This window comes from Moschus berezovskii, chromosome 18, assembly GCF_049115385.1.
Source record: "Moschus berezovskii isolate FMDL1 chromosome 18, NW_MosBer_1.0, whole genome shotgun sequence".
Taxonomy (NCBI): Eukaryota; Metazoa; Chordata; class Mammalia; order Artiodactyla; family Moschidae; genus Moschus; species Moschus berezovskii.
The window spans coordinates 10,915,260-10,937,752 of NC_142477.1; the positions used below are offsets into that span (position 1 = coordinate 10,915,260).

Sequence of the window (22,493 nt, forward strand, 5' to 3'; positions counted from 1 at the left end):
TCCTCAGACAGCCATTTCGCTCTTTTGCATTTCTTTTCCATGGGGATGGTCTTGGTCCCTGTCTCCTGTACAATGTCATGAACCTCCATCCAGAGTTCATCAGGCACTCTATCAATCAGATCTAGTCCCTTAAATCTATTTCTCACTTCCACTGTATAATCATAAGGGATTTGATTGAGGTCATATCTGAATGGTCTAGTGGTTTTCCCTACTTTCTTCAATTTAAGTCTGAACTTTGCAATAAGGAGTTCATGATCTGAGCCACAGTCAGCTCCTGGTCTTGTTTTCGCTAACTGTATACAGCTTCTCCATCTTTGGTTGCAAAGAATATAATCAATCTGATTTTGGTGTTGACCATCTGGTGATGTCCATGTGTAGAGTCTTCTCTTGTGTTGTTGGAAGAGGGTGTTTGCTATGACCAGTGTGCTCTCTTGGCAAAACTCTATTAGCCTTTGCCCTGCTTCATTCCGTGCTCCAAGGCCAAATTTGCCAGTTACTCCACGTGTTTCTTGACTTCCTACTTTTGCATTCCAGTCCCCTATAATGAAAAGGACATCTTTTTTGAGTGTTAGTTCTAAAAGGTCTTGTAGGTCTTCATAGAACCTTCTTCAGCATTACTGGTTGGGGCATAGGCCTGGATTACTGTAATATTGAATGGTTTGCCTTGGAAACGAACAGAAATCATCCTGTCATTTTTAAGATTGCATCCAAGTACTGCATTTCGGACTCTTTTGTTGACCATGATGGCTACTCCATTTCTTCTAAGGGATTCCTGCCCACAGTAGTAGATATAATGGTCATCCGAGTTAAATTCACCCATTCCAGTCCATTTTAATTCGCTGACTCCTAGAATGTCTATGTTCACTCTTGTCATCTCCTGTTTGACCACTTCCAATTTGCCTTGATTCATGGACCTAACATTCCAGGTTCCTATGCAATATTGCTCTTTACAGCACCAGACCTTGCTTCTATCACTGGTCACATCCACAACTGGGTATTGGTTTTGCTTTTGCTCCATCCCTTCATTCCTTCTAGAGTTACTTCTCCACTGAGCTCCAGTAGCATACTGGGCACCTACCGACCTGGGGAAATCCTCATTCATTATCCTATCATTTTGCCCTTTGTTACTGTTCATGGGGTTCTCAAGGCAAGCATACTGAAGTGGTTTGCCATTCCCTTCTCCAGTGGACCACATTCGGCTGTGGTCCATGTGATCAGATCGGCTAGTTTCCTGTGATTATGATTTCAGTCTGTCCGCCCTCTGGTGCCCCCTAGCAATACCTACTGTCTTATTTGGGTTTCTCTTACCTTGGTCGTGGAAAAATCTTCACAGCCGCTCCAGCAAAGTGCAGCCGCTGTACCTTACCTTGGGTGAGGGGTATCTCCTCAAGGCCGCCCCTGCTGACCTTGAACGCGGAGTAGCTCCTCTCGGCCCTCCTGCGCCCGCACAGCCACCGCCTGTTGGATGTGGGGTAGCGCCTCACGGCCGCGCCTCTTTGCGTGGTTCGTTGTGCCGGGGCCGGCGTCTTTCGCGTCACGTCTGCGACACCCTTAGGATCTGTTTAATTTGCCTAATGACATCTGCAAAAATGCTGTTTCCAGTGATCGTCCTGTCCTGATGTTCCTGGCAGACGTGGGTTTCTGGAGAACCCTGTGCCACCCCCCATCCTTGCCAGACTGGCCGCCCGGCCGGAGCAGCACGGCTTACTCTGAGCCTTAGATGCAGGCGTTTGTTCCTCACAGCGTGGAGCCCAGGCGTCCAAGATTGGGCTCCTGCTGAAGGCTGCATTCCCGGAGGGCACACGGCTGTCCTCTCGCTGTGCCCTCATGGGGCCCATGGAGGGAGACCTTTGTCTTCCTCTTTCTGGGGCAGGGGGGAGTTCATCATGAGGGCTCCACGCTCATTGGACCCTGAAGCCCCGTCTCCACCCCTGGAGGAGGAAATGGCAACCCACTCCAGTGTTCTTGCCTGGAGAATCCTGGGGACAGGGGAGCCAGGAGAGCTACAGTCTATGGGGTCACAAACAGTTGGACACGACTGGGCACACACACCTACATACCACACGCCATCACTCTGGGGATTGGGTTCCTCCTGTGGGTCGTGGGGGTGCAGACCTGCAAACTCTGCCCCTCAGAGGAGGTGAGGAGGGCTTCTTAGTGGGTGTAGTCGTGGTGCCGGTTTCTGAGATGTGGCCTCCTTGATCGCAGAGAGAGGACCGTTCAGTGGTGGGCTGATGGAAAGGAGGGCTTGGAGGGTGGTGGTGTCGCAAGGGGTAACAGGGATCACCTGTTCAGTCCCCCAGGCCACTGTGATGCCAAGGCTCTGATGTGTGGTCCACCTCATCGGGCACTGGACCACGGGTCAGCTCAGGCACTGCTCTCCTGCTCCTGTGGATTTCCAGGGTTCCCAGCTTCTGAGAAGGGATCATGGTGGGGGTAGAGTCAAGCCCCTTAATTGGCCTGCGTGGAAGCTGGGGTGTGAGTGCGGACATTTGGGGCTCTCGTGCGTGGCCCTTTTCCACCTTCCCCCGTGGCACTGGGATCAGGATAGGAGCTGCCTCGTCCTCCTCACCATCCCATCCTCTCCTGGCGGTGGGGTCCTGGCCTGGGGCCTTACCCTTCCCATCTGAGAAATGGGGATAAAATAGCATCCACCCGACAGTGTCGAGGTGAGGACGGCAAGGTGATTCCGTCCAGACAGTGTCCACTGCAGCTGTTCCTGTTGTTATTCCTCCCCTACTATGTCCACATGCTGTCCATCTGCGAACGTCCTGTTTCTATAAATGGAACCATGCAACATGTCCCCTTCTGTGCCTGGCTTATTTCCCTGAGTGTCATGTAACACTGCTTCATTCTTTGCTATGGCCAGATAATACTGGATTGTGTGGGAATGCCACCCGCTGTTTACCCCATCACTGGTGGGTAAATCTGGGCTTTGTCCCTACTTTTAGTCACTCTCAGTAATGCTGCTGTGAACATTTGTGTGCTGGGTTTTGTGTTAGCACACGGTTCATTTCTCTCTGGTGTATAGCCAGGGCTGGCGTTTCTGGATCATGCGGCGATTCCATGGACAATTTATGGAGGAGCTGCCAAGCTGTTTCCCGAAGTGGCCTCACCATTTCACACACCCACCAGCCATAAGTGAGTGTTCCGCTTCTTCCACATCCTCACCAACAATTGTTATTATCTGAATTTTTTAAATTGAAGTATAGCTGGCTTACAATGTTGTGTTAGTTAGGACAGGAAAGTGACTCAGTTATACACAGACATGTCCACATGGATTCTTTTCCATCATGGTTTATTACGGGATATTCAACATAGATCTCTGTGCTCTGCAGTAGGACCTTGCCATTTATCCTTCCTATATATACCAGCTTGTATCTGCTCATCCCAAACTCCCAGTCCAACCGTCCTCCCCACCTGCCATCTGCCCTGCAACCACAAGTCTGTTCTCTAAGTTTCTGTTTTGTAGATGAGTTCATTTGTGTCGTATTTTAGAGTCTATGTATAAATGATATCACACGGTATTTGTCTTTCTCTTTCTGACTTGCTTTGGCTGATTATGATAATTTCTAGGCCAGTCCATATTGCTGCAGTTGGTATTATCCCATTCTCTTTCATGGCCAAGTAGTGTTCCCCTGTGTTTATATAACATATATTCTTTATCTGTGCATCTCTGGATGGACACTTAGGTTGTTTCCACACATTGGCAATTGTAAATAGTGCTGCTTGAACATTGAGGTGCATGTATCTTTTCAGATAAGAGTTTCGGCAGATACATGCCCAGGAGTGGGGTTGCTGGACCACACTGTAACTATATTTTCATTTTTAAAAATAACTTCCATACTGTTCTCCATAGTGAGTGGCTGCACCAGTTTCCATTCGCACCAACAGTGTTCGCTTTTCCCCTCACCCTCTCCACCATTTATTATCTGTAGACAGTTTGATGATGGCTGCTTGCTGCTCCTGTGCCGCCCAACTGCCTCTAGCTGATATTGACTATGCGAAAGCCTTTGACTGTGTGGATCACAATAAACTGTGGAACATTCTGAAAGAGATGGGAATACCAGACCATCTGACCTGCCTCTTGAGAAACCTGTATGCAGGTCAGGAAGCAACAGTTAGAACTGGACATGGAACAACGGACTGGTTCCAAATAGGAAAAGAGTATGTCAAGGTTGTATATTGTCACCCTGCTTATTTAACTTATATGCAGAGTACATCATGAGAAACACTGGGCTGGAAGAAGCACAAGCTGGAGTCAAGATTGCTGGGAGAAATATCAATAACCTCAGATATGCAGATGATACTGCCCTTATGGCAGAAAGTGAAGAGGAACTAAAAATCCTCTTGATGAAAGTGAAAGAGGAGAGTGAAAAGGTTGGCTTAAAGCTCAACATTCAGAAAACTAAGATCATGGCATCCAGTCCTATCACTTCATGGCAAATAGATGGGGAAACAGTGGAAACAGTGGCTGACTTTATTTTGGGGGGCTCCAAAATCACTGCAGATGGTGATTGCATGAAATTAAAAGACATTTACTCCTTGGAAGGAAAGTTATGACCAACCTAGACAACATATTAAAAAGCAGAGACATTACTTTGTCAACAAAGGTCTGTCTAGTCAAGGCTATAGTTTTTCCAGTAGTTATGTATGGATGTGAAATTTGGACTGTAAAGAAAGCTGAGCACCGAAGAACTGATGCTTTTGAACTGTGGTGCTGGAGAAGACTCTTGAGAGTCCCTTGTACTGCAAGGAGATCCAACCAGTCCATTCTAAAGGAGATCAATCCTGGGTGTTCATTGGAAGGACTGATGCTAAAGCTGAAACTGCAATACTTTGGCCACCTCATGAGACGAGTTGACTCACTGGAAAAGACTCTGATGCTGGGAAAGGTTGGGGGCGGGAGGAGAAGGGGACGATGGAGAATGAGATGGCTGGATGGCATCACTGACTCTGTGGACATGAGTTTGAGTGTACTCCGCGAGTTGGTGCTGGACAGGGAGGCCTGGCGTGCTGTGGTTCATGGGGTCGCGGAGAGTCGGACACGACTGAGTGACTGAACTGAATTGAAGTCTGGAGCTTTATGCAACGTTTCCTGACTCTTCTGCGTGAGAGACTTTGTTTTATTGTGTTTCACTTTATTGCGTTTCACAGACACTGTGTCTTTTTGTTCCCTTTTGTTTTGCTTTTTACAAATTGAAGGTTTGTGGCAACCCTGCACTGAACAAGTCCATTGATCCCAGTTTCCAGTAGCACTGTTATTTTTTTAAACCTGTTATCCGTGGGGTCATAAAGAGTCAAACATGACTTAGTGACTAGACAACAACAGAGCCAATTAACAATGTTGTGATAATTTCAGGTGGACAGCAAACTGTCTCAGCCATTGGAATGGAGAATGTGTCCATTCTCCCCCAAACTTCCCTCCCATCCAGGCTGCTACATAACATTGAGCTGAGTTCCCTGTGCTATACTGGATGTGGTTGTTTATCATTTTAAATATAGCGGTGTGGACATGTCCATCTCAAACTCACCAACTGTCCCTTACCCCATTCTACCTTCTAAGACCAGTGGCATTATCTTTAATTAAGGTACGTGCATTGCCTTTTTAGACTTGATGCTGTTTCCCACTTAAGAGAGGACAGGGGAGCCTGGCTTCATAATAGACCACAGTACAGTGTGAACGAAACTTTTATACGCGCTGGGAAACCAGCTCATTTTTGTGCTTCATTTTCTGGTCATATTCACTTTATTGCCGTGATTTGGGACTGACCCTCTCATGTGTCTGGGGTCTGCCTGCAATTAGAACATTCGCAGACTCTTGGCAAGCCAAGTGAAGCAGGTTGGCTTATCACCCACCATGCTTGTTCTTGGGTTTTCATGAGAAATCTTATTGATTTGAGCCATCAGTTCACAGGGTTGCAGGTGAAAGAAGATGGTTAAGATAATCTCTCACCACCCCTGGCAAAGTGAGTTCAGTCCACAAGGGATCAATGGCAGAATGCATTGTCTCATGGGGGGAGGACGATCCATCGTCACCATACGACGTGCAATCATTTACCATGAGAAGATTTTCCAAGGAAGCCCACCAGTCAGGTTCCTGGGGCCTTGCCCAGCTAGGACTCCTGCTGGTGGTGGAACAGGTATTATATAAAGAGGTGATTCCCTAGACAAAAGTCGGGGGTGCGTGTGTGCTAAGTCGCTTCAATCATATCTGACTTTGCAACCCTATGGACTGAAGTCCTCCAGGCTCCTCTGTCCATGGGGCTCTCCAGGCAAGAATAGTGAAGTGGGTTCCCATTTCCTTCTCCTGGGAATCTTTCCAACCCATGAGCTGAACTGCGTCTCTTGTGTCTCCTGCATTGGTAGGTGGGTTCTTCACCACTAGCGCCACCTGGGAAGCCCAAACGTAAGATGTGTGTGTGCACGAAGCCACTTCAGCCATGTGCCTCTCTATGTGATGCCATGGACTGCAGCCCGCCAGGCTCCTCTGTCCATGGGATTCTCCAGGCAAGAGTACTGGAGTGAGTTGCCATGTCCTTCTCCACTGAACATAAGACATCCCTCACTATGTACCAGCGCGTTCCTGCCCTCAGAGTAGGTTCGATCAACACACACCAGTTGTTTTCAACAGGGATGATTGTCCCTCCCAGGGGCAATTGGCCATGTTGGGAGGTATTTTTGGTTGTTACAGTTGGGGGGCTGCTCCTGGCATCTCATTCATGGAGGCCAGGAATGCTGCTAAACACCCTACAACATACAGGATAGGCCTTCACCACAGAATAATCAGCCCCCCACCCCCAGATTGCAGCCACACCCAAGTTCAAAAGCCCCAGTGTAGAGTGACTACCTGGATCTCCACAGTCATAGGCCAGGTGTGAACGTGACACATCAGTCAGAGTGCAGTTCAGCAAGTGCAGTGGCCCTGAGCGTGGCTGGTGGGCTCTAGAGAGTCAGTCCAGTTCGTTCATCCCTAACTTCCTTTGAGGAGCAATGTTGTCTGTGATGTGTTCACCATCTGTCAGGAGAGCTGGTACCACTGATACATCCTGTACCCAGGGCTCGCACGCCTGTGTGGAGGGAGGCGGCCCCACAGAGGAGGGAGCACCCCATGGCTGGGGTGGGGGAACTGGCCTCTTGAGCAGTGTTTGGAATTTTATTCATTCATTTAATGCAAATGTTGGTCTTCCCTGGTAGCGCAGCTGATAAAGAATCCGCCTGCAATACGGGAGACCCTGGTTCCATCCCTGGGTTGGGAAGAGCCCCTGCAGGAGGAAATGGCAACCCACTCCAGTGTTCTGGCCTGGAGAATTCCATGGACAGAGGAGCCTGGCGGGCTACAGTCCACGGGGTCACAGAGTCAGACAGACTGAGCGACTTTCACTTATTCTTATTCACACACTTAGAAAATACAGAACAATATAAAGGTTATTGAAACCTCCTAGAATTCTGGCATGTGTTGATAACCCCTGGTAACCATGGGTGTATCTTAGGGAATGGCTCAGGGAACTAGGGCCCATTGGCCACATCCAGCCTGATGCTTGTTTGTATGAATAAAGCTTTATTGGGATGCAGCCGCACTTTTTCACTTACATACTGTCCAGGGCTGTTTTCACACTGCAGTGGTGGCGCTGAGTGGATGTGACAGGCACTCCACACCCGACAAAGCTTAAGTTATTTACTATGTTACTCTTTATTGGAAAAAAAGAGTGTGGTGACCCCTGCTTAGGGCAGCCTTTATCCTGGGGGTGTGTGTGGGTTCACGTGTGACAGACACATTGAGTTGGAGACTCAGCGCGGGTCTGAGTAAGGAGACTCGAGGAACTCGTTCTGAGATTTCTTGGGACATCTGAGCTGAGTTTTGGCCATGCCACGGATGTGAGGGAGGCACCCGGGAGAGAGCTGGGGTGGGGTATTCCCAGGGGGAGTGAGGAGAGTGGTCCGGGGGGACGGAGGGTCTTGGTAATGGAGGAAGCTGGGGGCGTGAATGAGGATGGAGTTTCAGGGTGAAAGGGAAAGGCCAGCGGTGGGCTCGGGGTCTGCAGGTAGTGAGCTTCTCTTGTTCAGGGGAGAGGATGAGAGGAAGGAGACAGAAGCCCCGGCCCCCAGGAAGAGAGGCTCCGCAGCAGTGACAAATGCTGCAGAGAAGGGCACGGAGCTGGGGTGCAGGGGCGGCGGCAGTGGAAACCAGCAGGTGCTTAGTGAGCTGTGTGCTCACAGGTGCCACCCAGAAACGCCTGCAGGGTGGGGCTGCAGAGCCGGGCGCAGAGACGGGAGACGGTGGGGAGGAGCCAGCAGGTACCGGAAGACCATAGGTGTTCTGTGGAATCAAAGTGTGTGCTCAGTGGACAAAAACCCGCCCGGAAAAGATTCTGTCCATTAGCCTAAATTCATTTTGATGATACAAGCCCCTGATATGGTTGCATTCATTATGGGAAGGTTCCTTTTCCATTATCTTAATATCCATCTGAGTGTAGTCTTATCAGTAATTTATAGGCCTGTTTTTGGATCAAGATGCTGCTTCAAATATGTAAAAAAATTCAACGGTGAAATTTTTTCAAGGGTGAAAGGGAAAGACCAGCGGTGGGCTAGGGGTCTCCAGGTAGTGAGCTGTTCTTGTTTGGGGAAGAGTAACAGAGAATACCGAGGGGTATTCTTCAGTGATTTACATATAAATTCTATTACATCAATGTGCATATAGACAAACTCTGTATTTTTAATTGCATAATCACTTCATGGGAAATAGATGGAAAAACAGTGGAAACAGTGTCAGACTTGATTTTTTTGGACTCCAAAATCACTGCAGATGCTGATTGCAGCCATGAAATTAAAAGACGCTTACTCCTTGGAAGGAAAGTTATGACCAACCTTGATAGTATATTAAAAAGCAGAGACATTACTTTGCCAACCAAGGTCCATCTAGTCAAGGCAATGGTTTTTCCCGTGGTCATGTATGGATGTGAGAGTTGGACTGTGAAGAAAGCTGATCACCGAAGAATCGATGCTTTTGAACTGTGGTGTTGGAGAAGACTCTTGAGAGTCCCTTATACTGCAAGGAGATCCAACCAGTCCATTCTAAAGGAGATCAATCCTGGATGTTCATTGGAGGGACTGATGCTAAAGCTGAAACTGCAATACTTTGGCCACCTCATGCGACGAGTTGACTCACTGGAAAAGACTCTGATGCTGGGAAAGGATGGGGGCGGGAGGAGAAGGGGACGATGGAGAATGAGATGGCTGGATGGCATCACCGACTCTCTGGACATGAGTTTGAGTGTACTCCGGGAGTTGGTGATGGACAGGGAGGCCTGACGTGCTGTGATTCATGGGGTCGCGGAGAGACAGACACGACTGAGCGACTGAACTGAACTGAACTGAACTGAAGAAATCACACACCCTAGGGAGAGAAAATCATTTTACAGAGTCAGTAGTTGCAGCCCAGTTTTGTGTGAATCTGTATTTTAGCATGAAGTTTGACAAAAGAAATGCATATCTTAAGAATTTTAGGTAGTAAATGCTTAATTTTAAAAAGGCGTCAGAAATAACTTAGTTTAGAATTTAATGAAAATTTCCCTCCATTTAAATAAACTGTAACTGAAGGCCAGTATTTTGGATGCCTTATAATTTAGGATCAGCTAATAAGGCAGCGGTGGTGGGGGACTTCCCAGGTGGCTCAGTGATAAAGAAGCCACCTGCAAAGCAAGAGACCCGGATTCAATCCCTGGGTCAGGAAGATCCCCTGGAGGAGGAAATGGCAACCCACTTCAGTATTCTCACCTGGAAAATCCCATGGACAGAAGGGTCTGGTGGGCTACAGACCACGGGGTTGCAAATGAGTTGGACACAACTTAGTGACTAAACAATAGCAGTGAGGTATCTGTGTGACTTTTAACTGTTGCATTTTATTTTTTTTAGCTCAAGGGTTAAAGGGATGGCTGCGTGCATACTGAATCCCTTCACCTGTGTCTGACTCTCTACGGGCCCATGGAATGTAGCCCTCCAGGCTCCTCTGTCCGTGGGATTCTCTGGGCAAGAGTACTGGAGTGGGCCGCCATGCCCTCCTCCAGGGGACCTTCCCCACCCAGGAACTGAACCTGTGTCTCCTGTGGCTCCTGCATTGCAGGTGGTTTCTTTATCACTGAGCCATCAAGGAAGCCGTTAAAGGGACCATGGTTGTTTATTTTTAACCCTCAGGGCCACCAGGCCAAGTGGAGTGGTTTTGGGGTGACTCTGAGAGGAGGGCGGTGTGAGGGGTCACTGTCTCGACCTGTGGGAAGGACACAGTGGGGGTGGGAGGCGGGAAGCTTTAGAGAAGATCCTCAAGCAGGTGAACGCCCATGATTTCACCAGCAAGAGCCCGTGTTTCCATTCATCATGCAGCCAAGAGGCTTTGGTTTTTCTAATGACCACCCCCAGTATGGGGTTTGCTGTGGCTGGACTGGGAGAATCACGGGAGCCCTTACTCCCTGAGGTCATCAAGATGGGGTCTGCAAAGAGATGGCCGAGAGGCAAAGATACACTGTCTCATGCACCTCTTGTTTTCCAGGGAGTGAGGATGAGCCGGAAGGTGCTGGGTAGCTCCTCCAGGCCCTGTTGCTCCTGGCTCCACGAAAGGGCTGGTGAGGATGCTGGGGCCCCTCCTAGGGGTGGTGTCGCTGGAGGAATTGGGGTGCTTGCAGGACCCAAGGAGCAAGGAGGCTCTGCGGGGACTCCCAACCCAGAGCCCAGATTCACAGCGGTCTCACAGGAGAGCCCCCAAAACCCTCCAGGGTGAGGACCCTGAGCCAGTCCAGGGATGACCTTGTGCAGCTACCCCTGGCCCCAGAATCTCTCCAGGTTGGGTGTGATGGGAAATCTCGGAGACGTGCCCTGCGGGGGCAACACCTGTCCTTCCATCCTGGGAGCAGTGAAAACGGCCCAGAGGCTGCCTGACAGCTTATTTTTGGCTGGCGTCGGATATCCGGGTGCGAATCTCCAGTCTGGGAATGCCGGGTGTCGGCTTCCACAGCACAGCTGACTTGGCGCCTCGCCTCTGCCATCTCCACGAAATTTATCCGGAATTTCCTGCTGGGCCAGATCCACTCCGACTTTGAACTTTTAAGAAAACAGCTCCTGGGGTTATGTAATCGGTGTGCTCTGGACGTGAGACGGGGTCGGGGGGGGACGCGGCAGGAAACCGTGGGAGCAGAGCAGAGGGGTTTGCTCCTTCTCCAGGCCCAGTGGGACTGGCATGGGGTTCCCCACCCCACCCTCCCTACTTGGGGAGTCTGGAGGCAGGGCCTTCAAATGGGTGGGGCTCTTCCACTTCCAACTACAATCACCCCAACAAAACACCTGCCCTGGGCCCATTGCTCCTGGGCCCTGCAAGGGGCCAGCAGGTGGATCGGAAACGAACCTAAGTTAAGGCTGTAAGAATGTGACCCATCCATGTTCAACCCTGACTCATCACACTCACCGGGGGACCCTGTGAAGCGACTGCTGCAGGGCCCCATTGCCGGAGATCAGGACTGAATTGGGTGGGGCTGAGCCTGGGGGTCAATGCATCAAAGCTCTCTTGGCGATTCTGCGGTCCAGCCAGGGTGGAGCCCCACGGATCCAAGGCCTTTCTTTCCCAGATGCCCTTCACTGATCCACGCCTCGGAGCCTCTGCTTCAATCTGCAAACCAAGAATCTTGGCTCCTGTGATCTGCTGGATCTGCTGGATCTGCTGTGAGTGACTGGAAGTCTCTCAGTTGTGTCTAACTCTGACCCCAAGGACTGTAGCCCGCCAGGCTCCTTTGTCCATGAGATTCTCCAGGCAAGAACACTGGAGTGGGTTGCCATGCCCTCCTCCAGGGGATCTTCCTGACCCAGGAATCGAACCCAGGTCTCTTGCGTTGCATGCGGATTGTTTACCATCTGAGCCACTAGGGCAGCCCCTGGGCTCTGCCAGCCCGTGTTTTATAACCCTGATGTTCAAGTGCTGTGGGAATCCTAGCAGTGCTCGAGGCCACAAGGCTTCCCCGAATGGCACCGTGATCTTGGCCATGCTGTCTCTGCCTCCACCCTCCTCTGCCTGCAGGGGAGTGCCTAAACTCCCAGGGAGCTCCTTTACGCACTGACTCTTATTTCCCTTGTCATCCAGCATTCAGCCCGTGAATCTTCTCACACCTACCAGGTCCATGTCCCTGTCCACTGGCCAGAACAAAACACGAGCTCTGCCAGCCCCTGGAATTCCTTCCCAGGCTTCCCTTCATTCACTACCCCCTCTGTCTGTCCTGATCTCTGTCACCTTAGATGAGCTTTGCCTGCTCTTAAACGTGACCTGGATGGCACCCTACAGTAGGTTTTAACCATATGGCTTCTTTCGCTTAACTGTGTCTTTGAAGTTCATCCACGTTGTTGTAGCTGTCAGTCATTAATCTTTATCATCACTATGTGCTGCGGACTGAGCGTATGTGTCTATTGCACAACCTAAAAGTTGAGAGTTATGTTTTATTCAGTGGACATTCTTAGAACTTCAAGCCCAGGAGGCAGCCTCTCAACTAACCCTGAGAATACTGCTCTGAAGAGGTGAAGGGGGAGCCAGGATATATAAGAGTTTTTGCAACAAAGAGCAGGTCCTTGGAATGGCAAGCGAATATTGTTAATTAAAGAAAATCAACATCTCAAGGGATTTAGGACTCTTCTTTGGACGGAAAGATGCAAGAGTCTGGGCTCACCGAAGTCATTTTTCTGATATGTTACCTGAGGCCAGGATCCTGTGCTTTCTCTTCCAGTCTCCAAGGGGGCAGAGGTGGCTGCAATCTGACGGCTGTTAGTGGGCCGGCATTCCTTGTTTCTATCCTGAATCCCCACAGGGCTCACCGTGGGGGAGGCTGCAATCGCTGATGGCTGAGACAGCCTTTGTCTACTGAAATGGCAGGTCATATTTGTGTCCTTCCAAAATTCATATGTTGGAGCCTAAATTCCCCGCAGGGTGGTGTGAAGAGGTAGGGCCTCTGGGGATGATTAGGTGGTAAGGGTGGAGCCCTCACGAATGGGGTTAGTGCCCTCGTAAGGAGATGAGGGGCCAGAGCTATCACTCTCTCCACCATGTGAGGACACAGGGACAGTCAGCCATCTGCCAACCAGGACGTGGGCTCTCACCAGACATCGGACCTGTTGGCATCTAGATCTTGGACGTCTAGCCCCCAGAACTATGAGAAGCCTCCCAGTGTGTAAGCCCCCTAGTCTACAGAGTTCTGTTATTAGCCTGAACTGACAAACACATTAAATGGCCACCCACTCCAGTGATCTTGCCTGGAGAATCCCAGGGAAAGGGGAGCCTGGTGGGCTACCGTCTATGGGGTCACACAGAGTTGGACACGACTGAAGTGACTTAGCGGCAGCAGACAAACACATTATGCCATATTGCATTGTCTGACTCTCTTCCCAGGAGGCAGTAGTGGTAAAGAATCTGCCTGCCAATACAGGACTTTCAAGAGACGAGAGTTTGATCTCTGGGTGGGGAAGATCCCCTGGAGGAGGGCATGGCAACCCACTCCAGTCTTCTTGCCTGGAGAATCCCATGGACAGAGGAGCTGTCAGCTACAGCTACAGTCCTCAGGATTGCGAAGAGTTGGGCATGACTGAACACACACACATTGTCAGCCTAGCCTTTGTCTTGATGTGCATTTGGGTTGTTTTCAGTTTGCGGCTATTTTAAAGCTGTTGGAACATTCTTGTATTCGTCTCTACCTTTTAGCAGATAGTATCACCTTGGATTTGTTTCATTTAAACTTGAAAAGCTGGTCTGGACATTTAGGAAGGTTCTATAGGAAATGAACACACAAGAAACCTGTTTGATTTTGATGCAAATTGCAGAATGAAGAATAATCATCACATTCAGATTTGACACAGCTGCTTGGCTTTAAAGATGTGCTTGGCCACAGTTTTATTACCTAAAAAGTCGACGAATGGAGTTTGTATTGATCAAGGAGTAACTATACCATTGCTACGACTCCTTCCTACCCCTCCTGACCTGGGGATGAATGGGCTGGAGCCTGAAGTGACGGGTGAGATGGGGCGAAAGTGGAAGATAAATCGCACCACTGGAATGCACATGGACGCGGACGTGTGTCCCTCAGTGTCAGAGGCAACCGCACCGCTCCGACTGTGCCTCCTGCCCAAGCTAAATCTTGCCTTTTGGAAAATAACATGAGGGTTTGAAGACGAATTTTGAAGACCTTAGAGTTAAAGCTAATGACTCTATTTTTTAGAAATCTTCCCAGCTTATGGCTGCATTGGGTAAAGTGGAGAGACTTTTGCTGTATAATCCTCAGTCACTTGTTGAAAACAGGAAGAGTGAGGAAACCCGGTTAGACGCAAGAGTGGAGCTTTCTTTGCTTTGGCCCCATTGCCAACTGCTGTGGGTAACACTGGGCGTAGTGTTCCTTTTTTTGTTTATTTCAATTGAAGTATGGTTGATCTACAATATTTTAGGTGTTGAGCAAAGTTATTCAGTTACATTTGTGTGTACATGATGTACAGATATATAATGTACGTGTGTGTGTGCATGCTCTTTGCAACTCCCATGGACTGTAGCCCGCCAGGCTCCTCTGTCCATGGGACTCTCCAGGCAAGAACACTGGAGTGGGCTGCCATGTCCTCCTCCAGGGGATCCTCCCGACCCAGGGATTGAACCCACGTCTCCTGCAGTTCCTGCATTGCAGGCGGGGTCTTTACTGCTGAGCTACCAGGGAAGCCCATGTATAATGTACATAATATATAATATATATATATATATATATGCATTCTTTTTCAAGTTCTTTTCCATTAGAAGCTATTACAAGATATTGGGTGGGTTCCCTGTGCTATAAAGTATAGGTCCTCGTTGGTTATTTGTTTTACAAATTGGAGTATGTATAGTTTAATTCCAAACCCCTAATTTACCTTGTTTCCCCTTTGGTAACTAAAGGTTTGTTTTTTACATTTGTGAGTCTATTTCTGTTTTATAAGTAAGTTCATTTGTATCCTTGTTTAAGATTCCACACATAAGTGATATCATACAGTATTTGTCTCTGCCTGACTTACTTTGCTTGGTATAATCATCTCTAGGGCCATCCATGTTGCTGCAAATGGTATTATTTCATTCTTTTTATGGCTGAGTAATATTTCATCATATACAGAGCATGCCTTTGTTACCCATTCCTCTGTGGATGGACATTTAGGTTGCTTCCATGTCTTGGCTATTGATGACCTCAATAATACTTCAATCAGGATTCAGTAATCAATAATCTTTCCCTTTTCATTGAAATTTAAATCATCCAGTTGCCCACATGTTGATCTGAGTGGTGACTTTTCCAGTCCAGAGGGTGTTAAGCTGTATTCCCTCAGGGTCAAGTTCATTGATACGCACCCAGGGACCAGTATCCGGTCATCCCACATGGCCTCCCATGGGGCTTGGCCCTGCTGCTGCCCGAGCTGCTGCATTTATAACGAGGTTCCCTGCGTTTTGTTTTCTCTGTAGAATCCCCTTTATCGGGTTTTGGTGTCACGTTGGCCTCTTAAAATGAATTGAGGACACTCCCACTGTTGCCTGTGTCTGGAACAGCTGTAGCATTGGGATCCTTCTTGTTTTCAGATAATAATGTAGAGGCTCCTTCCCTCAGACACCCGCACAGCTCCCTCTGTCCCCTCATCTAGTGAGTGGATGGGTGTCCGTGTGCAAACAGTCCTGGAAGGCTGAGACTCTGGAGCCTCCAGCGTCCATGCCCCTCCCTCCATGATGTCTGCTTTCCTTCTAAGCTTTACAGCCACCTGCCGTGGGGTGCATCCATCCCTTTCTACCTTGTCTCCCATGAGTGTACTATAAATGATACAAGACTAGGGATTTTATTTTGTTTATTGCTCTGTCTCTAGTGTCTAGAATAGAAGTGGCCTATGGCAGGAGCTGGAGAAGGAAATGGCAACCCACTCCAGTATTCTTGCCTGGAGAATCCCATGGATGGAGGAACTGGTGGGCTACCATCCATGGGATTGCAAAGAGTCGGACATGACTGAGTAAGTGTCTTTTCTTTTCTTTTTTATGGCAGGAGTTAATAAATACTCGTTTGAGTGAATGAACTTAGCTGCAAAACCATCAAGCTCTAGTCACTTGTTTTTTAGTGATAGAACTTTCATGGATTATTTAAGTATTTTAATTCTTTCTGAGTAATTTTTTTTTTTTTTGACCAGCTCTGCTAAAACAAAGTAATAAAAAATTATTTCTGCTTACTGCTGCAGAGTATATGAAAACTAAAGCAATTTTAGCCTCACTCACCTAAAGTACATATTCCTTTTCAGATTTAGACAATTGTCTACTTCTTTGGGTAACAATCACTCTAAATAGATTATTAAAGAAAAATATGACAAGATATAATCAACAAGGAAAGCATAGTATGTAACCACCTTCAAGTACTGGATTATTACTTATATTATTTATTGGTATTTTGTCCAGTTCTATTATGAAGCTTCCCCAGCTATAGCATTTCCATAGGGAATTTATTCCATGAGCTAATAATTTACACCATCAGGGACTTTTTCTTGAAATTCAGCTTAAATTTTCCCATTCTTAATTTAATCTCTTTACTCCTAGTTATACCCTGCTGTATCCAGATAAATAATTACGCTCTTTCCCCAGAGACTCCTATTATGTACCCTTCTAGTTGTCACTTCGGAGAAGGCAATGGCAAGCCACTCCAGTACTCTGGCCTGAAAATCCCATGGACGGAGGAGCCTGGGGGGCTGCAGTCCGTGGGGTCGCTAAGGGTCAGACACGACTGAGCGACTTCACTTTCACTTTTCACTTTCGCACATTGGAGAAGGAAATGGCAACCCACTCCAGTGTTCTTGCCTGGAGAATCCCAGGGATGGGGGAGCCTGGTGGGCTTCTGTCTATGGGGTCGCACAGAGTCGGACACGACTGAAATGACTCAGCAGCAGCAGCAGCAGCAGTGTCACTTAACCAGGCTGTTCATATTTAGCTCCTTTAATCTGTCCTCATAAGTCAATTCTCCAATGTTTTTCACCCTCTTTGTCTTCAGTGGCCCAGGCAACCCTGGGTGGACAGCCAGTCAGTTCACCTGATAGACCTTATGATCCCATAGGACAAGGGATGAAATCCAACCTACGAGCCCTCGCTTCCAATTAGGTTCTTGTGCCAAAGATTTGACCTAAGGTGCACAGAGACCATTCATTGGCCCAGTAATCCCAAATGCTGGCAGGACACTCAGGCAGCGTGGACGAGAAGCAGGCTCGATGAACTGAAAGAGAATAAAGAAACACGCTTGCCGTTTGTGACCGGATCCCGCTGGATGGAGACCACGGCCCTGTTGCCCGTTGGCAGTCCCAGAGCCTGGGCAGGAAACCACGGCGGAGGAGCTACTCAGACCCTATTCCTGCACACGCTGTGTGGGTTGCTCCTGCCACTGAGGGAGATTTTCAGCTGTTGGACACCGCTGACCTGCGTGAGTGCCTCTTCTAGTCCCCATTTCCTTGCTCATCCGACAGAGTTGATAATACCTCCTGGAGAAACGAGACCGTGAATGTAACTGATGAAGTGCAGAGGACTGTGCGAAGGCGCGTTAGTGTCGAGTAAGAAATATCTAGAATACCGTCAAAGCAGGTGGGAGAGGACGTCAGTTACCAAAATCTAGTCAGGTTTCGAGCTGTGCCAGGGTTTCCCAGGTGGCAAAGTGGTAAAGAATCCGCCTGCTAATGCAAAGACATGCGAGTTGGATTCCTGGGCTGGGAGGTTCTCTTGGAGTAGGAAATGGCAACCTGCTTCAGCGTTCTTGCCTGGAAAGTTCCAGGGACAGAGGAGCCTGGAGGGCTATAGTCCAGGGGGCCGCCAAAGTCAGACACAGCTGAGCGACTGAGCACGCACAGGGCTGAGAGTGAGGGAGTCAGAGCGCGGAGGGCTGAACTCAAGCTTCTCAAAGGCAAGGCACCCACCGTCCGCCAGAACCGAGGAATCAGAGGTGCTCCACCCTCCCCCAGGGGTAGGTGAGTTTGATCCGTCGTGATTTGACAGATGTCTTGATGGAGAGGATGGTTATGTGTGTGGTGCCTTCCAGGCTCTAATTTTGTCCCTCTTGAATGTCAGAACTCTTGCTGATTTTTCTGTTTCCCAGCAGTAGATTTTTGCCAGCGGCGGAACCTGGATTCTCAGCCTCTAGCGATAACTCAGATTGGACAGGTAGCTATAGTTCCTGCTGTCAATTCGCCATAAGCTTTCATCTTCTGTGTGTTTTCTTTTTAAGTGCTTTCCCATAGAAGATCTTTGATCCTAAACCCCTCGAGACTGTGTTGGAAATTTTACTCTTTCTTTCAAAATCTTTCCACCTAGCTCTTTAAGTTCTACTCCCCTGACCACTTGGAGAAGGCAATGGCAACCCACTCCAGTGATCTTACCTGGAAAATCTCATGGATGGGGGAGCCTGGTAGGCTATAGTCCATGGGGTTGCTAAGAGTCAGACATAACTGAGCGACTTCACTTTCACTTTTCACTTTCCTGCTTTGGAGAAGGAAATGGCAACCCACTCTAGTTGCCATTCTTGCCTGGAGAATTCCAGGGATGGGGGAGCGTGGTGGGCTGCCGTCTATGGGGTCGCACAGAGTTGGACACGACTGAAGCGACTTAGCAGCAGCAGCAGCCCCTGACCACTTAGCCCAAAAGGTGAGCAAATGTCTCATGGATGAAATCATCCATGAATTTCCAGTCCCTTGCCCTCCACCACCTTTAAGAGCTTTTCTGTTTCTCTCTCCCCAGCCATATCCTCTATGTGGCCAAAGTCTGATCATCAGGCTTTTATCAAGAACTGGAAGATGCCTCTAGGGAAAAATGGGTATCAATCACCTACTTTTCTCTCGGGAATTTTAGTTCATTTAGTCCTCATTAATTCCACAGCTCTCTAATGCTTTAAGTGGATCTTCCCTGGTGGCTCAGTTTGTTGTGATCCATAGTCAGAGGCTTTGGTGTAGTCAATAATGCAGAAGTAGATGTTTTTCTGGAACTCTCTTGCTTTTTCGATGATCCAACAGATGTTGGCCATTTGATCTCTGGTTCCTCTGCCGTACTCACGGTATTAAGCCTTTCAACCCATGAACAGGATATGTTTTGCATATACTTAGATCTTTAATTTCTGTCCACAGTGTTTTGTAGTTCTCAATGTTCAGTCCTTCTGCTCCTGTTTTTAAGTTTATTCCTAAATATCTTCTTTTTGATGCTATTAAATTAGCTAGAAGAATTGACTAGAAGAATTGTTTTCTTAATTTCACTTTTTATTGTTTGTGACCAGTATATAGAAATACAGTTGATTTTGTATGTATTGGTCTTGTGTCCATGACCTTGTTAAACTCACTTATGAGATCTAATAGTTTTCTGTTTTGTTAGATTTCTTGGAATTGCCTGAACAAAAGATCAACTTGTCTTGAGAATAAAGACAGTTTTCCTTTTTTCCCAATATGACTGCATTTAATTTTTTTTCCCTTGCCTTTCAGGACTAGCGAGAATATCCAGAGCAATATTGAAGGCAAATGGTGAAAGCAGACCTTGTTGCCTCATTCTTGAGCTTATGGGAGAAGCATTCAATCTTTCACAATCAAGCATCTGTATCTACCATGTTAACTGTAGGCTTCTGTAGGCTCTCCTTACCAAGTTGAGGAAGTTTCTTTATGTTCCTAGTTTTTAGAGTTTGTACCATGGATGGTGTTGAATGTTTTCTAATATTCTTTTTTCTCAGCATGAATTGAGATGACCATGTTTTTGTCCTTTGTTCTCTTAATAAGGTTTGTTATTAACACATGAAGTGATTTTGAAATGGTAGACTATTCTTGCATTCATGAAATAAGCCCCACTTGGTCATAGGATATGATTCCTTTTCTGTGCTGCTGTATTTCGTTTGTAACTTTTTTGTTAAGGAGTTTTATATCTATCATTTTCTTTCAGTTTAAGATATTTTCATTTTCCTCCATGATTGTTTTTCTTTGGCCTACTGGAGACCTAGTATTTGTCATTTAATTTATAAAAATTTGGGGACTTCCCACATTTTTTTCTGTGTTAATTTATAATTTCATTGTGTTTAGAGAAAAAGTTTTGTATATTTTCAATCTTTTAAAATTACTGAAATTAATTCATTGCCTAGATTGTGGTCTATCCTTGAAGTGAAATCATATGTTTTTCAGAAGGATATGCATTCTGCTTTCTATTTATTCTATTCTATCCTATATTATTAATGGTAAGTCAGGTTGGTTGATGGTGCTATTCAGTTCTATGATTTGCTGAATTTTTGTTAAAAATTTTTTTTTCTTATCAATTGCTGAAAGAAGAGTTGAAGTCTCCAATTATACCTGTAGAATTGTCTGTTTTTCCTTTCAGCTGTGACAGTTCTTGCTCCAGCGCTTTTGGGGCTTTGTTGTTAGTTGCTGCATCTTTCTAATGAACTGACCTCTTTTTGAAGCATCCTTCTTTGGTTCCTCTAATATATCTCATCTTAAAGTCCATTTTGCCTCATATTACCATAACCTCTCAAGCTCTTTTATGGTTATTGTTTTCATGGCACATATATGATCCTCTTTTTCCTTTTGATCTGCATCTTTAAGTCTAACTGGTGCCTCTTGTGGACAGTACAGAGTTGGACCCAGCTCGTCATTCTGATCATCTCTGCCTTTTGAGTGGAGGGTTTGGTCCACTGATGTGACTGCAATTATGTTTAATATTTGGATCCTTTTTTTCTTTTCATTTCTTTTCTTTGCCCTTGCTGCCTTCTTGGCTCCAGAAGTGCCAGGGGCTAGCCCTCTTTGCTGGGAATCTAGGTGGTCCCTCACAGCTGTCTGGCTTGAATGGGCCCGAGGGGATACAGCCACTTCCCCAGCAGGAGGCAGCCTCTGATGAAAGGACTCTCCCCTAGTTTTCCTGCCTCTGGAGGTGCTGGGAACCTGACTCATTTTTCCATCTCTCTGTGTTCTTCCCACGACATTGGGCCAAAGTTAACCTCGTTCATATTTACATCCCCCCTTACTTCCGCCTCTCCTCTAGCCCTTGCCAACGTTCCCCTGCCCGGGCTGGATACATTGGTAGATCCCACACTCAGGAATCACCAGGCAGGAAGTGGAATTCAGTTTTTATTTCCAAATACATACCCACTCTCCCGAGTAGTGTGTGTGTTTGTGCGCGCGCGTGTGTGCGTGTGTGCACGCGCGTGTGTGCATGACTACAGAAGCTGCAAGAAAGAAGGAAATGAGAACTCATTTCACGTCTCACGTAAACCCCCGGAGACAAAACTTCATGCTCCTCCATTATACTTCCATTTGCTCACTGTTTGGGAGGCTTCCCTGGTGGCTCAGACGGTAAAGAATCCACCTGCAATGCAGGAGACCTGGGTTCTGTCCCTGGGTCAAGAAGGTCCCCTGGAGAAGGGAATGGCTACCCACTCCAGTATTCTTGCCTGGAGAATTCCGTGGACAGAGGCTGGAGTCCACAGGGCCTCACAGAATCGAACACGACCGAGCGACTGACTTTCACTTGACACCAGCCAGCTCTGGACATGAGCAGTTTTCTTCTGAGCCACCCTCCCAGACTGTGCTTTCCGCATTCACCCATCACCTTCCTTCCATCCTCTGCCCTGCTTTGCTGGCTCCCCACTGGAATATCTCGACAGCACGGATTCTCACGTGGTTTCACGGCAGCTTTTGTTTAGTGGCACCGATTAGCTCCAAAAGTTACATGGAAAAGCATCTCTGATGGACAGTTACATAAGATCACGGGTCACCGGTTCTGGAAGCGATTCAAAATCCCCAGAAATGTATTAGAGTTCAACCACTGCAGTGAAGCCGAGATCGGAGCCCCCGTGTTTATGAGGGAACAGCAGATTTTCTGAGGAAGTGTCACTGGGAGGCACTGTTCCTCCACTGAGCCTGGAAGTGGCTGAGCCACCCGACTCGGCTTTCGCTCCTCTGTTCGTGGTCTGTTAGACTGTTTGCGGATCATGAAGCACTGTTGCATTTCCCATCGGCTGGATTGTCACTGCCTGTTACTTTTCCTCCTGGTTGCCCCTGGCTTCACATGTCCAGAATGATGTCTTTATCTGAGAAGTGGTACCAAGCATCAGTTTTCTAGGACTCGGTTTCGAAGGAAGCTGCATTTCCTTCTCCATTTCTGTATTTATTCGAATAACACAGAAGTTTGCAAGTGATTAAGTTTGCATTTTCTCATGGGTCGGGGTACAAGTGGGTTGAAATTCTGGGTTAGATCCACTTGTCCCTCAAAAATATCAAGCTCGAAAAATTTTGAAATATGTAGCAGAGATATTTACTGTTCTGCGATTATCCTTATGATATCCACATTTTCCAGCCCCTTGGGGCTAGTGGGTCCATGAGACAAGGTCTGGGCAATGGACCAGATTTATAAAGGATCACTTCTAGACCTTTAGGCCACTTGAGGGAGGGGGTATGAGCCTACACTTCTCTTCACTGATGCATTGAACTGGAAA

General features: G+C 47.6%; 1 long non-coding RNA gene across 1 annotated transcript in view; it reads left to right on the forward strand.

Moving 5' to 3' along the window:
• Nucleotides 1-2,881: 2,881 nt before the first annotated feature.
• Nucleotides 2,882-22,493, forward strand: part of LOC129553379 (uncharacterized) — an 85,672-nt gene continuing 66,060 nt past the window's right edge. Inside the window, exon 1 of the long non-coding RNA XR_008685440.2 lies at nucleotides 2,882-3,141. This is a non-coding gene — a long non-coding RNA (uncharacterized LOC129553379). The remainder of the gene's footprint in view (nucleotides 3,142-22,493) is intronic.